Below are 17,430 nucleotides of genomic sequence, written 5' to 3' on the forward strand. Positions count from 1 at the left end.
TTCACTTTTTTAGTTGAATAGTTTCCATTCAACTTTTTCAGTTTGTTGACAGTTTCCTTGGCTATGTTGAGTACACCGAGGGGCCTGTTTAAGTCATTTTTCATCTCCATTACTGTGTTTTAGATTTTTAGCATTTTCATTTGATTCTTTCTTATAGCTTTTATCTCTTTACTGAAATTCTCTATTTGACTTTTATGTTGTTTTTACTGACAGAGATGGATCTTCCTTTTCCTATAGAGTCTGAAGAGATTAATAGAGGAAAAGTCTGCAAAAGTTTGTGTCTCATCAGGGGAGTCTGGTTCTGACTATCGCTTTACCTCTTGCTTTTTCTTGCCTTCTGGCATGTACCTTAACCTATTGTTTCTGTTGTTTTTGAAAGTCAGACGTATTGTATACCTAAGACAATGTTTGAATGTTGGAAGGTGGGTACAACTTTGTCTGCTAGGTTTTCAATGTGGAGTGGGTTGTGTTAATCTAGTTGGGAGTTGGGCTTGGTTTGATATTTGTTGTTTCTATTGTTGCCCTCAGTGCACCAGGGGCTTCACGTTCCACCAGTAAAATGCAGTTGGTGTGTGAGCTAATAAACCACAGCATTTTTTCTCAATGCTGACTCCAATTTTGGCTCTAGGTCTACATGTTTAGCTTTGTATTTTCACTATGCACTGCATAGCAGAGAGGATATTTTTCTCTCATGGCGCTCAGTACTATTTTCCTTCGTGTGCGCTCAGTGCTCGATGTGAGAGGCAAAGGTGATACCTTGTCTGATGTTATGACTAAGCCTTTGCTCTAGGCAGTCACTGTGAATCTGGTTCCTGAGGATGTGGCTTTTTCAAGTTTTTCCACCCATTTCCAGAAGCTGGTGGCTATAACGTGTATTCCTGTCCCTCTTCCATAAGTAGATTTTTTTTTTCCCGGTCCCTTCTCCCAGCTGACAAGGGTTTTCTCCAGTGCCTACAGGCAACTATTTTTGTTACCTTTTAATTAATCAAGATTTATTAAGATTTCTGTTCTGTAGAGAAAATAGGAAGATGGGTGTGGGCAGATCTCAGTAGTGACTCGTGTATCCTGCATCCGCCGCAATCTCCAAATGGAAGCATTCTCAGGATTCTCCCTGACTTTCTCTGGGAGCACGTCCTGAGATCCCGGAGGAAAAGCCTGCCAGAGGGTGTGCATCTCTCTCTGTCTGTGGCCTGTGGGGGTTTCACACTCTCACACTAGGCCATTCTCAGATTTTAGTAATTTATTAAAATGTTCTTGCTAAATTGTCTTACTGGCATTTAGAAGTATCTTGTTGGGTCTTGTTTCTCTCTGCCAGTGACTTACCCCTAAATTCCCCGTTAGTTTTGTCTTATCATCTCAGTTCTTTAATGAGCTCGAGGATAGTCATGAATTTGAAGTCTTATGAACATTTTTCTTGTTGTAACAGTGTAAGCAACACTTTTCTAGATTTGTACATTGGAAACTGCTAGTTTCTTCCCATTACTAGAGTTTGGGGTTGGAGAGAAAGAAATACTGAAAGACAATTAGTGTCGCGGAGCACCCACTCAGAGCCACACATTGAACCACATTACACATATCCTTTAATTTAATCATTACACAATCTTGAGGCATGAACCGCCATTGTTATTATCACCATGCCTACCCATGCTCTTAACCATTTTATTTAGTGCCTTTTCGTTATCTCCTATATCATCATATCAGTCCCCTGAGGAAAGGGATCCGATTATCTTGATGCTGTTACATGGCCAGTACCTAGAGGACTATTTAGCACCTATTGCACGCTATATAAATGCTTGTCGAGTGAATTAATGCAAACACAGACCTCAGGCACATATAACATAGTCATTACATTCTCTCCTATTCCTTCTTATTACCATCATCACTGATAGACTGGGATGGACTAGGATAGGATTTACATGCTAGTAAATGCATGCATTCATTTATTGAATGTGTGAGGCTGAGGCAGTGGTGGGAAGGCAATCACAGAGCATGGGATCTGGGCAGGTGCCCTGCCTCTTTCTACCTTATTAATGGCTCTATTTTAGGAGATTGACTGTTCCCTTTGAGATGTGGCCTTGGTGCCTGCCTTAGGCTGTTTGACATCTTTGTAGCCATGCTTTTTGGGCTGTATTATTCTACCTGCTACTTCTCACACTCTCTGCCCCCTTCTTTCTCAAGACAGAATGTCTGTTTCCCAACACTTCAAAGTCTTGCTGCCTTACTGAAAATCAATTTTATCATAGGAACAGGATCACCAAGTGGGGGGTGATTTGCACAAAGGCGTGTGCATGGGTGAAAGGCAGCCCAGGCTGGGCTTGCTGAGGACAGTTAGGGCAGGGGCCTTGCCTACAGGGAGTGGTGTCCTTCACATTTTCAGAAAGGCACTTTGCGAGTTGGTGCTGACCTTGACAATACATAGGCCAGGGAGCAAATGCATGGAACCACCCTTCCCACTTTGAGCCCAAAATTTTTAGTAATTTTTCTAAGGTCATTAGGCTTCTTCTAGCTGCCTCCTTTTTATCTGTTTCTTTTTAAAAATTACTGTATTTTTAAAATGTATTTTTATTTTTAATTGACAAATTATAATTGTTTTAGAGGTACAATGTGACATTTTGATATATGTATACATCATAGAATAATTAAATCAAGTAAATTAACATATCTATCCCCTCTCATGCTTATCATTTTTTTGTGGTGAGAACATTTGAAATTTACTGTCCTAGCAATTTTGAAATACACAATACATTATTATTCATGACAGTTACCACACTGCACAATATAACTCAAAAGCTTATTTTTCCATCTAACCGATACCTTCTGCCCTTTGACCAACATCTCCCTGTCTCCCTGCTTCTGTTTCTCATGGTGTTTCCTCTCATATGCTTGTATTCTCCTCATTTTTGCTTCATCTCTCTCTTCCTTCTCTGTGTCCCCCCAACCCCCAGCCCACATCACGTCAGTCTTCGCTTTCCTTCCCCACCTCTATTTCATTTTTCACAGGTATTCTGAAACCAATCCTGATATCTGCACCTGCTCAGGAAATTAAAATGTCTCATCTTTTTTGGCTGCTGCTTCACTGTGAGGCCAAACTGACAATCTGCTAACTGCAGCCCCAGAGCTAAATAACAGAATGTTTTGCAATCAGGACTAGAATCACAGTTGGTGGATTTTTTTAGCTTACAAAGCCAACAAAGCAAAAGAAAATGTTCCAGACCTCCCCCTGCCTTTCCACTCCCACCTGCCTTCTCCATTAAGCAGCCCTGGGGAGAGCCTGTCTAGGAGGTACAACCCAAGCCTCTATTTTCTATTCAGAAATGAGAAGGGGGTGTGTTCATGGACCTCTCTGCCCCTTTCTCCACCTTCTTTCTATCTTCCATCACTCACTCTTTGTGAGTAGTCTCACTCCCTCCTGAGCATGTGCCCTGCTGTCACATGCATTGAAAGGTACTCTGAGTAGTGTGTGAGATATAGAAATCTAGGGATCCAGGGGCTGGGGGCCACCATTGGGCCTAGGGACACATTAGTTCTGTGACTGAATCTTATCTCTCTAAAGGATGTGAACACTCTGCTTACAGATTGGGAGCTGTGCAGATGAAGGAATGAATATGGAATACATCTCTCAAAGAATGACTAATAAAGCTTCAGGACTGAGGATTGGAATGTCCACAGATGTCATGTGTCAAGCTGTCCTGATGGAACAGAATGAGAAGAAAAAGAATCTACTACCTCCTGAATCCACCAAGCACAGCTCATCTCAGGATCTCTGCTCTTGCTGTTCTCTTTGCCTAAAACATTCTTCCCCCAGATTTGTGCATGGCCCCCTCACTCACCTCATTTAGATATCTGTTCAAATACCCCTTGCAGACCATTCTATCTAAGCACACTTACATTGTCTTATATTTTTATAGCTCTTTTTGTTCCCTGCCTCTAACTAGTAAATGTATTTATCTATCTTTTGCCATCTCTTCTCAAATATAAGCTTCCTGAAGAAAGAGATTTTGTTTCATTCACTACTGCACCCTTAGTTCTCAGGACACTGCCTGGTACATAATAGGTGCTCATTAAATATGTATTAAATGCATGACTTCAGGGAACATCTCAAGTGGGCCATGCACTGCGCCAGATACTTTACATACTTCATCTCATTTCATAGTCGGATCATCTTGGTGAGAAAGCATTCATGGTCCCCCACACTTTGGAGACTCCATGTGGCTCCAGGGAATTGGTCTCTGGTTTGACCCAGGGCCTGTGTTTTTCCCACCACAGGGTGCTGCTTCTGAGTACTGACTCCCTGAAGCTTTCTCTCTCCTTCTCCTCCTCTATTGTACCATCTTCTGGACATTCTCCTGGATGTTTTCCTGCAGTGCTGTCCCCTTTCAGCACTGCACCCAGGATGTTTCTCTGGAGATCTTCTCTGCATGGTTTCTTCTGACTGCAAGCCTGCTCTGCCCGCGACGATGGTCATGACTCAACTGTGGCAGGGCCAGGCTTGCTGTGTGCTCATGGTCTTAGTTCGGAACCACTTGCCTGCCCCATTCTTCACTCGCATTCCACACTGCTGTCAGCTCATTAAGCTTCCAGCCTGGTTTTCCGTCCTCCCTGCTTTGTCCTTGGCTGGGCTTTCACACTAGATGCTGTGCCCTGCCTTTGTGGTTGTTTGTGGCTCTTTCCTCAGCAGCCACATTGGACAGCCTTGTCCTACTGTGACCTGGTCAAGAAGCCACTTCTTTGGGTCTACACTCCTGTGGGAGGCCTTCCCTTGGGTTTTCTCAGAATTTGAGTTGGAGTAAGACCTGTTCTTTAGAAATTCCCAGATCAATCTTAAACATCTGTTGGATTTGATTTTTCCAGGCACCTTAGTGTGTCATAAGGGAAAGAGGAGGTTCTGAAGCCAGAATTCCAATCTTGGGAAAGTTTTTAATCTACTATTTAACTTAATCAACAAGGACTCACAGATAACCTGATGTATGTATACCAGAAACTGTGCTTAACGCTGGAGAAAAAGCTACATACGAGGCTCACCTTTCCTTTCATGGAGCTGAGAGCCACGATGCAGGTCATAGAAGAGGGGTGGAATTAAGCAATGCTAACCAGTATTTGAAGAGCTTTTAAAAATATTCTACGTCTTAGACCAAAGAGTTAATATGCTTCTTCTCATTTAATCCTCAAAAAAGCTGTTGTGCCTAAGCATGTCCACAAGTCTTATCCATTCCTATAGCCCCAGACTGTCCTTCTGGCTTTGCCCCATGATTTTGTAAATCTATTGATCTCAGAACACCTCAGGGACTTCCTGTGGACCCACTCACTGGTCTACAGGGTGCAGAGCTTGACGTCACACAGAATGCTACCATGAGGGCTCTGTCTGTAAGGGACATTGAGCTACACCCAATTCACAGCCCTTTCAGGGAAGAGTCCAGGCCCCCCTTTTCCTCTCCTTAACCACTGTCATGTCTTTCCAACTGAAACCCCTGCAATCCACTTCCCTCTCTCTACCTGTTTCCTGTGCAATAGTCTGAGCCACTGTTGGGCTCAGAACATGATACCCCAAACTATGGCACCTTGGCATACTGAGTGCTTTCAACGGAAGTCGATTGAAAGGGCGTTAGAAGCAAGGTCTTTCAGCCTTCTCCCACCCTCCTTTCTCTTGTTCCTGTTTCTCCCCCAAGGCAGACCATAGAAACTAGAACTCTCCTTCCCTAAAGCAAGCCGTAAAACCTAGAAATATTACTCTAACCTTCCTCTGCCTTTCTGTGTAGGAGCTGGCTATAAAGAAATTCTCTGACCTACTTTGTTTGAAAGTAGATCATAAGAACCTCATTCCAGAGGTCCTGCCCTACACCAGGGGAAAGGAATGCCACACAGAGAGGCCAAGAAGGATCTGAAAGACAGGTCTAGCTAGGTTTCCCCTGCTTCAGTCTCTCACCATTAGATCACAGTCTTTGGTCCAACCACATTTCTACATGGCCGTCTGTTCTCCATCAAACCTAAGCACAAAAATAGACAGTTGTTCCTGAGTCTTTGGATCTTCATTTCTGAAGGCTCCCATGTCATGTAAAACTTTTATTCAATAAATTTGTGTGCTTTCTCCTATCCACCTGTCTTTGTCGGTTTTATTTTTAGACCTAATCAGGAATCCTAGGAGGATGGAGTAGGCTTTCCTCCCTGACACTGTCTTTTTAGAAAATAAATCGATTTCCTCCTTACCTCCTTACCCAAATCCTTAAATCACTTTTTATTTATTTAAGATCAAGGCCAAAATCTGACATGGCTTTGCTTCTAAGGCCCTACACTGATGTGGCTTCTGCCAAATGCCTCGGCCTCTGAGCTCACCACTGCCCTCTGGCTCACCCTGCTTCAGTCCCACCAGTTCTTCATCCATGAGTTCCTTGAATGTGCCCAGTTCTTTCCTGCCCCAGAGCCTTTGACAATGCTTGCCCTCTGAAAGCCCCTTTCCCTTTTCTAGGCTAATTCCTGATCTTTGATAGTTTTCAGCTTAAAACCTTTTTTATATCTCCTTTCTGTTCTCTAGACTAGTTCAGCTCTCCCACCCATTATATGCTTTTATAGTACCCAGTGTTTTTACTTTCAGCCCTTAGCATAACTGTAATTTTTGTATGTAGGGTGAATTGGTTTGTTGACTGTTCACTGGTCTTCTTTGGTCAGAAAAAAACCTCTAATTAAAATAGTTGGTACTGGTGTATCTGAGCTTCTGCCCATGAGTACTTTGGTTGGACACCTGCCCAACCACTCAATGCACCAAACCACAATGGTGGTGGGCTTACTATTCTTCAAAAGACAGGCCAGTACTACTCAAAGGAGAATTATTCTTTTTCCCAAATTGGATTATATTCTGGTGTCTGTAAGGACAATTACCATGTATACTTTGATGTTGTTACATCATAAATTATACTATAAAGGAAACAAAGCCATCTAAAATTTTTCTTTGATGGGTTGGGGTATGATGACAAGACACTAAATCAGAAATGGAGCACTGCATTCTTTCTGGTTTAGGGCATCAAGCCCTTCCTCTTCAAAAGCATGTGAGACTAACCAGAAGAATGTCAGGGAACATGGGACAAACCCTGCCCACTTTGCAAAATGTAGATGGTATAAGGAGAAGACACCACCATGAAAGGGAGGCAAAGGCCAGTCGCGGTGGCTCATGTCTGTAATCCCAGCACTTTGGGAGGCTGATGAGGGCAGATCACAAGGTCAAGAGTTTGAGGCCAGCCTGGCCAACATAGTGAAACCCTGTCTCTACTAAGAATACCAAAAACTAGCCAGGCATGGTGGCAGGTGCCTGTAATCCCAGCTACTCACTAGACTGAGGCAGGAGAATTGCTTGAACCCGGGAGATGAAGGTTGCAGTGAGCCGAGATCGCGCCATTGAACTCTAGCCTGGGAGACAGTGCAAGACTCTGTCAAAAGAAAAAAAAAAAAAGAAGGGAGGCAGAATACTTTTAGGAATGAGATGGAATTTCTAGCCTAAGGTATTTGAAGAAGAGGCTGCCTATTGTAGGGAAGGCAACTGAGGGTACAGAGAATACCTTGCAGTTGGGTTTGGGGATAAATTATCACTGAAACATTTATGGGGAGTGGCAAGTTGATCAATTTTGAATGTGTGGTTGGGTATTTGGCCAGGATTTTCATGGTTCCACATTTTTAAAATCACAATCTTCTCTTGATCTCCACCCAAAATTTAGTAAGAGCAGGAATTTCTTGCACAGAAGTAGTTTTATGGCCTTGTCTGACTCCCAAGGCTAGATTATGACCTCATTGAGGAAAAAGCCTATGGCTTATTCGTCTTTTTTTTTTTTTTTTAGACAAGGTCTTACTCTGTCACCAAGACTGGAGTGCAGTGGTGCGATTGTGGCTCACTGAAGTCTTGAGCTCCTGGGTTCAAGTGATTCTCACATCTCAGCCTCCTGAAGAGCTGGGACTGCAGGCACATGCCATCATGCCCCAGTAATTTTAGTATTTTGTAAATTTATTTGCAGAGATGGGATTTGGCCATGTTGGCCAAGCTAGTTTTGAACTCAAGGCTCAAGTGATCTGCCTACCTTGGCTTCAAGTGCTGGGATTATAGGCAGCCACCATGACTGGCCTTATTCATCATTGTAACCCCTACATCCAACTCAAGGATTGGTATAGAGCAGCCACTTAATAATGTTGGCTTTGAATGAATGGGCATTTTAATATTTTTCAGTGAGCAGAGGGGCAGAGCCACTGAGAAGAAAGAGTCAAGAAAGAAAAGTCTGGATGTAGATGGGAGGGATGAGGTGAGTAGTTCAGTGTGTGATGAGAATTATAGGCAGAGAGAGAGAGGGGTGTCTGTTCTGAAGAGGCAAGCAAGTTGGAAGAAGAAGGATATTTTAGGATTAAAGTAGTATAGAACAGAGAGTTGATTTGGGTGCAGGATAGGTAGGGAAAAGGACAGTGTCTTAACATCTGAACCCTTACTTAAGGGCATGCACACCAAGCATAGTGGCACAGAAAGAAAACTAGTGAGGCTTACACTGTGGCTTTACCACTTACCTCTCTGATATTGGACAGGTGCTCTCACCTCAGAGTTCCTTATTCTGTAAAAGAAGAACAATAACTTAGTCACTGATTTAATGTGATGACTTAATTAGCTATCACCAATGACATCTCTGTCAACTCTAAAGCATATTGCAAATGTTTCTTTAAATACGTATTTATACTTTGAGTTTGAAAAGGAAGTTAAACCCATATAAACAGTATGACCAATTAAGTATAAAATGCTGAATAAACTATGAGAGCAAAAAATTATATAGAGTATTAGTTTGGTGCAGTTTTGGAAATTACTGACATAATTTCCCATATTGTGCAATAATATTTACCTGCTGTAATTACTTACGTGTGTGTGTGAGTCTGTATGTCTTTCCCCATTCAGTTTGTAAATTTCTCACAAAAGTGACACTATATTAATTATCTCTATTAATTTCTCTATACTTGTGTCTTGAATTGCACTGTTGAAATAGCACATTTTACAATTAAAGAAACTGAGGCTCAGCTATCTTCAAGTGCAAACTCTGCAAACTTCTCACAACTAGGTCTTCCCACTGCCATCCCAGGGCTTTTTTCCAACCTGATCTCATGAAAGAGGACTTGAACTTGGCTTTGATAAACAAAAGCTTAGGGACAAACAGATAAAAGAGCATTACTCTTGGGAGAACAGCTTAAGCAAAGGCACTGGAACAGGAATGGAAGTTGAGGATCCAGGGAGCCTTTTGCAGACCAGTCTGGCTGCAATGGAGGGTGCACACATTTTTATGGTGCTTGCTAACCTTTCCTCCAGGCCTGAGAAAAATAATCAAGAAGCTGTCAAAGGAAATAACAAAAATCTTTTAATCATTTAACAAGTTATCCAAATGCCAGACTCTAGGGAGGGTGATGCTATGTTCATATAAAGTGAATTTAAAACTTAACACATCAAATAAAACAAATACTTCCTTCTTGCCCGTGTTTCCTTGTAATTACATCACAAAGAACCCTCACTATGATAGTAGATCAAAGCAGTCTCCTTAATTTATTTCAAAGGCAAATGCCACTGGATAAATTTGAAGTCACCAAGGATCCTCAATTTTGATTGACCAGGCTTAATACACTACCTACTTATTCCAGAGAGGGAACTGAGTAACCAGTACACTAGATCTGGACCTTTCTGGGTGTTGGACTCTAGTATTATGCCAGAGAATTGCAGGCTACCAAATTTGATAGAGTACATTTCAGGGCTCGTTGAAAAATATTACAGAAAGCTTTCTGGGGTTAAGGTGACTCTGTAAGCAGCTTCCTAATGGAAAATTACTGCTTAAAACCCTGCACGGTCTCCCTAATGGTGGCATGCAAAGCCCTCCATATCCTTTCCTCCTTAGTTATTCAGCTTTGTCTCCCAACGTTTCTTTTTTTCATATCCACACATTCTAATCATACTAATCTAATCCCTTGAGCTGTTTCCTGCTATTTCATACCTCTGAGTCTTGAATATGGTTATTTTTCTGCCTGAGGTATCCTTGACCACCTTCCTGCCTGAAAAGAATGTCTCCTTGTTGTAAAAGATATTTTCTGTGGAGGCTTTTAAGGCAATTCCTTTCTCGAACTTAAACAAATTTACAAGAAAAAAACAAACAAACAACCCTATTTAAAAAGTGGGGCAAAGGACATAAACAGACAACTTCTCAAAAGAAGCTACTCATGCAACAAACAAACGTGTGAAAAAAGTTCACCATCACTGATCATTAGAGAAATGTATATCAAAATCACAATGAGATATCACCTCACAGCAGTCAGAATGGTGATTATTAAAAAGTAGAGAAACAACGGATGCTGGTGATGTTGCAAAGAAAAAAGAACACTTTTACACTGTTGGTAGGAATGTAAATTAGTTCAACCATTGTGGAAGACAGTGTGGCGGTTCCTCAAAGATGTAGAAGCAGAAATACCATTTGACCCAGCAATCCCATTACTGGGTATATACCAAAGGAATAGAAATCATTCTGTTATAAAGATACATGCACACTTATGTCCATTGCAGCACTATTGACAATAGCAAAGACATGGAATCAACCCAAATGCCCATCAGTGATAGCTTGGATAAAGAAAATGTGGTACATATACACCATGGAATACTATGCAGCCATAAAAAGAAATGAGATCATGTCCTTTGCAGGGACATGGATGGAGGCTATTATCCTATGCAAATTAATGCAGGAACAGAAAACTAAACACTGCATATTCTCACATAAAAGTGGGAGCTGTACAATGAGAACATGTGGACACATGGTGGGGACAACACACCTTAGGGCCTATTGTGGGAGATGGGGGAGGGAAAGCATCAGGAAGAATAGTTAATGGATGCTGGGGTTAATAGCTAGGTGATGGGTTGATCTCTGCAACAAACCACCACAGCACACATTTACCTTTATAACAAACCTTCACATCCTGTACATGTACTCTGGAACTGAAAATAAAAGTTGATGAAAAAAAAATAAGACTATTCTTTTCTCCAGTGAAGGTAGATTTGATTAATGCTCTCCTTGTTTCATTCCGTATCTTATACCAGCTTAATAATGGCACCTGTCTTACTATTCCACATCCTTATTTATTTACTTATTTAAAAAAATTTGAGACAGCCCGTTGCCCAGGTTGGAGTGCAGTGTTGTGATCATGGCTCACTGCAGCTTCGACCTCCCCAAGCCCAAGCAATCCTCCCACTTCAGCTTCATAAGTAGCTGGAGCTACAAGTGTGTACCACCATGCCTGGCTAATTTTTGTATTTTTTTTTTGTAAAGATGAGGCTTTGCCATGTTGCCTGGCATGATCTCAAACTCCTGGGCTCTAGCAAACCACCCACCTCAACTTCCCAAAGTGTTTGGATTACAGGCATGAACCACCACGCACAGCCCATCCTTTTTTATTTTAATAAAAATTATTTGTACTTATTTCTAGATTCCGAGCATAAAGAGAAGGCTCATGTATTCCATGTAATACTGAGGACTCTACTCCAAGTGCTTACTAAGTAGCTGATGCAATGTAGGTCATCTATTTGTTGAATGAATGCATGGATAAATAAATGAACAAATGATGTAGAGCTAATAGTTTGGTGAGGACAGGACACGTGCAGTTGCATTAAGTAGGATGCAAGTATGTTTGCAAACCAATTCAGCTAGCTTAAGTGGTAATTGGTTCATACGAAGTATCCATGGAGTTCTAGGCCCAGGGTTGGACATTCAGCAGCTCAGTAAAGTGAGGAGACCTAGGTGCCTTTCTGCTTTGCCTGTACCTGTCTCCCCCTTGTGGTTGCAAGCTCGTAGACCTGCAGACTTCAGGTCCACATTAAGAAAGAAAAAGTCCTCCTCTGAAAACTCTCTCTCAAGGAAGAGGAGCTATTTTCCTCAGAAACCACTAGGTAGCATTTTTTTTCCAGTTCCATTGGCCATCATTGCCTAATGGGCTCATGAACCAAGTGGCCACGGTGGCAGAGATGGAGGTTTTGCATGAGCTCAGCAATATGGACTTCCACTCACTATGGCTGACCTGGCTGTGGACGTTGCTGAGTGTGCCATCTGCCAGCACAAAGATCAATACTAGGCCTCCAATGTGGCCCCATTCCCTGGTAATCAGCCAGCACCTGGAGACAGGCTGATTACATTGGTCTGCTTCTGCTATGGTTTGGCTTGTTTGACCCCTCCAAACCTCATGATGAAATTTGATCCCCTGTGTTGGAGGCGGGGCTTGATGGAAGGTGCTCGAGTCACGGGGGTGAATCCCTCATGAATGGCTTCATGCCATCCTCGTGATAGTGAGTGAGTTCTCGCTATGTTAGTTTCCGGGAGAGCTGGCTTTTAAAAAGAGCCTGGCACCTCCCCAATCTCTCTTGCTTCCGCTCTCACCATCTGATCTTTACACTTATCAGCTCCATTTTGCCTTCTACTATAAGTGGAAGCAAACTGGGGTCCTCACCAGAAGCTAATGCTGGTGCCACGCTTTTTATAAAGACTACAGAATGACTAGTCAAATAAATCTATTTTCTTTATATACTACCCAGTCTCAGGTACTACTTTATAACAACACAAATGGGCTAAGACAGAAAATTGGTGCTGAGGAGTGGGGTGTTGCTATACACATACCTGGAAATGTGGAAGCAGCTTTGGAACTGGGTAAGGCAGAGGTTGGAAGAGTTTGGAGGGCTCAGAAGAAGGCAGGAAGATGAAAGAAGGTTTGGAACTTTTTAGAGAGTGGTTTAGCGGTTGCAACCAAAATACTCACAAAAATACACACAGTTAAGGCCATGCTGGCCAGGCCTCAGATGGAAATGAGGAACAAGCACTCTTGCTATGGTGTAATAAAGAAGTTGGCTGCATTGTATTTATGCCTTAGGGCTTTATGTGAGGGTAAACTTAAGACTGAAGACCTCAGGTATCTGGCAAAAGAAATTTCTTAGCATCATAGCTGCTTTTAACAGCTTACAAACAGATATGGCAGTAAAAGAATGACCTAAAGCTGGAATTAACGAGCAAAAGGGAGGCAGAGTGTAAAAATTTGGAAAATTCACAGCCTGGCCATGTGCTAGAAAAGGAAAGATCATTTTCAGTAATCCAAGGGTGTTAGGAAACACTTACTTGCTGGAGAAGTTAGCATGGATTAAAGGGAGACAGGTGCTAATAGTCAAGACAAAGGGAAAATGGCCCTGAAGGCATTTCAGAAATTTTCAAAACTATTGCTCACATCACAGGCCCAGAGGCCTAGGAGAATACAACGGTTTTGGGAACCCACATGGAGCACTTCTTCCCTATGCCCATCTCAGGAGGCTGCTCCTCACACCCTGGCCACTCTGGTTTAAGACGGTTCAAAGGGCCTCAGGTACTGCTTGGGTTACTGCTCCAGAGAGCACAGCATTAAGCCTTGGCAGCTGCCATGTGGTGCTAAGTCTGCAGAATGAAAGAGATGGGGAGGCTCAGCAGCTTCCACCTAGATTTAAGAAAATGTGTTGGAAAGCTTGGATTCTGAGGCAGAAGTCTCTGCAGGGTTGGAGCCACTACAGAAAACTTCTACTAGGGCAGTGCCTAGTGGAGCTGTGAGAGCAGGGCTGCTGCCCTCCTAACCCCAGAATTGTGGAGCCATCAGCCATATGCAACCACAGACTGAAAAAGCTGTAGGCACTAGACTTCAAACTATGAGAACAGCCATGTGGGCCATGCTTAGCAAAACCGTGGGGATGAGGCTTCCCAGTGCCTTGAGAGCCCACCTCACACCAGTGTGCCTAGGATGAGAACATGAAGTCAAGAATTATTTTGAAACATTAAGGTTTAATGCTTGCTTTGCTAATTTCAGACTTGCATGGGGCCTATTACCCCCTTTCTTTTGGTTGATTTCACACTTTTGGAATAGAAATGTTTACCAAATGCTTGTACAACCACTGCAACTTGGAAGTACGTAACTTGTTTTTGATTTACAGGTTCATAGCTGGAAAAAACTTGCCTTGAGTCCCAGATAAGACTTTGAATTTTGTATTTGTGAATTGATGCTGGAACAAGGTAAGACTTTTGGGGACTACTGGAAAGGGATGATTGTATTTTCCATGTGAGAAGGACAAGAGATTTGGGGAGCCAAAGGTGGAATGCTGTAGTTTGGTTTGTTTGGCCTCTCCAAATCTCATGTTGAAATTTGATGTGTTTGGGTCACGGAGGCAGATCCCTCATAAATGGCTTGGTGCCATCCTAAATGAGTGATTTCTCACTCTATTAGTTCCTGCAAAAGCTGATTGTTAAAAAGAGCCTGGCACCTCCTCCCTTTCTTTCTTGATTCCCCTCTCTTCATGTGACCTGCACACAGAGCTTCTCTTTGCCTTCTGCCATGAGTAGCAGTCTGAGTTCCTCACCAGAAGTAGATGCTGGCACCATGCTTCTTGTACAATCTGCAGAACTGTGAGCCAAATAAACCTCTTTTCTTTATAAATTACCTAGCCTTGGGTATTCTTTTATAGCAGCACAAATGGACTAAGACAACTTTCATCACGGAAAGGACAGTGCTTTGTTCTTAGTGGAATGGACATTTACTTTGGACACAGATTTTCCTTCCTTACACACAATGCTTCTGCCAAAACTATCATTCATGTATTTACAAAATTCTTTATTCTGAGTGCCCAATCTGCCAGCAGCAAAGACCAACACTAATCCTCCAATGTGGCCCCATTCCCTGGTGATCAGCCAGCTACCTGGGTGGTCCATAGTCATGGTATTCCACACAGCATGGTTTCTGATTACAGAATTCACTTTACAGAAAAAGAGTATGGCCACTGACCCATGTCCATGGAATTCACTGGTCTTACCATATTTCACACCCTGCAGCTAGTTTTATGTAAAGGTAGAATGGCCTTTTTAAGACCCAGTTACAGTGCCAGTTAGGTGACATTATATTGTAGGGCTTAGACAAGGTTTTCCATAAGGATGTGAATACTCTGAATAAGTATTCAATATACATTCAATATATGATACTGTTTCTCTCATGGCCAAGATTTATGCGTCTAGGGATTAAAGGATAGAAATAGGAGTGGCCCACTCACTATTACTCTTAGTAACCTACAGCAGAATTTTTGCTTTCTATTATGCTCTGCTGGCCTAGAGGTCTTCGTTCCAGGGGTAGGAATGTTTCCACCAAGAGAGTAATTCCATTGAACTGGAATTTAAGACTGCTACCCAGCCACTTTGGAATCCTCATGCCTCTTAGTTAACAGACGAAGAAGAAAGTTACTGTGCTGGCCAGGGTGATAGATGCTGACTACCAAGGAGATATTGAACTACTATGCCACAGTGGAGGTAAAGGTAAGTGCTGGAATACAGGAGACCCCTTAGGATGTGTCTTATTGCTACCATGTTCTATGATTAAAGTCAATAAGAAACTAAAATAACGCAGTCCAGACAGGACTATGAATGGTCCAGATCCTTCAGGAGTAAAGGTTTGGGTCACTTCTTGTTATGGATTGAATGCTTGTGTCCCCTCAAAATTTATATGGCAAAAGCCTAACCCCTAATGTGATGATACTAGGGGGTGAGACCTTTGAGAATTAATTAGGTCATAAAAGCAGAGCCCTCATGAATGAGTTGAGTGCACTTCTAAGAAGACACATGCGTGCTAGCCCTCTCTGCCTGCTCTCCACCATGTGGGACACAGCGAGAACGTAGATTGCAAACCAGGAAGAGGGCCATCACCTGATCTTCTAGATCCTTCATCTTGAACTTCCAGCCTCCAGAATGGTGAGAAATACATTTTTTCATTGTTTAAGTCATCCAGTCTGTGGCATTCTGTGACAGCAGCCCAAACTGACTAAGACATCCCACCAGATTAAGAACTATGACCAGCTGAAGTGCTTGCTAATAGCGAAGCAAATGCAGAATGAGTAATGGAAGAAAGTAAGTTACGAATACCAGCGACAGAGATTCTTGGCTTGATCCCATTTTTATTCAAACTCCTGAACCTTCTCCTAGGTTCATTTGTGTGCTTCCTCATAAAGCCCAGTTTTAGCAAAGAACCCTGCTAAGTCAGTTTAGTAAGAATCACACCCATCATCCTTAATATCTGATCACTCACTTCTTTTTTTGGTCCAGATGGGATCTTATTCTGTCATCCAGACTGGAGTGCAGTGGCATGATCATAGTTTCTGATCACTCTTGATACCTGATCAGATTCCTCATCCTCCACTATCCCCTGGATGATGTCTGATTACCCTTGCCTGTCTTAAGCAAGAATTCTGTTAGGTCTATTTAGCCGGAATCCCTCTTACCCTGAAGTTTTCTATTAGTAATTTTCTATCCACTGACTCCCACCCTGCCTTTTGGCTATAAATTCCCACTTGTCCATGCTGTATTCAGGGTTGAGCCCAATTTCTGTCCTCTGTTGCAAAATCCCATTATAGTTGCCCCTATATCTACTACAATGGCCCTGAATAAAATTGTTCATGTCATGCTTTACAGCATTATTGAAATTTTAACACCAGCTACAAATATATGATGAATTAGAGAAATGAGGACTGAAATTGTCATGGGTATTTTCTCCTTATTTTGTTATGAACACGTGTGTGTGTTTGTTTTTAAATATTTTTTCTTCAACTTTTATTTCAAACTCAGGGGTACATGTGCAGGATGTGCAGGTTTGTTACATAGGTAACATAGGTGTGCCATGGTAGTTTTCTGCAGGGATCATCCCATCACCTAGGTATTAAGCCCAGCATCCATTAGCTGGTCTTCCTGATGCTCTCCTTCTCCCCACCCGCTCCAACAGGCCCCAGGGTGTGTTGTTCCCCCATGTGTACATGTGTTCTCATCATCAGCTCCCACTTATAAGCGAGAACATGTGGTATTTGGTTTTCTGTTCCTTTTTTTTTTTCCTGTGTTAGTTTGCTAAGGGTAATAGCCTCCATCTCCATCCATGTTCCCACAGAAGACATGATCTCATTCCTTTTTATGGCTGCGTAGTGTTCCATGGTGTATATGTACCACATTTTCTTTATCCAGTCTATCATTGGTGCGCATTTGGGTTGATTCCATGTCTTTGCTATTGTGAATAGTGCGGCAATGAACACATGTGTGTATGTATCTTTATCAAAGAATGATTTATATTCCTTTGGATATATACCCAGTAATGAAATTGCTGAGTCAAATGGTGTTTCTGCTTCTAGATCTTTGATGAATCACTATGTGTTGTGTGTCTTTATATATGTACATATAAAAATAACTTTGTTTCTCCTCTCCTATTCTCTTATCATGTAATGTAAGATCTATTTACTTTATATCATAGTATTAAATAGTGTTAATTTTATATCATGGTATTTAAACAGTGGATATCAAGGAGGAGAGTGAACAGCACTGAAGGACTGTACCTTCTCTTCTGGAGGAGTTAGTACAATTTATA

The sequence above is a fragment of the Symphalangus syndactylus genome, chromosome 22, assembly GCF_028878055.3.
Source record: "Symphalangus syndactylus isolate Jambi chromosome 22, NHGRI_mSymSyn1-v2.1_pri, whole genome shotgun sequence".
Lineage (NCBI taxonomy): Eukaryota > Metazoa > Chordata > Mammalia > Primates > Hylobatidae > Symphalangus > Symphalangus syndactylus.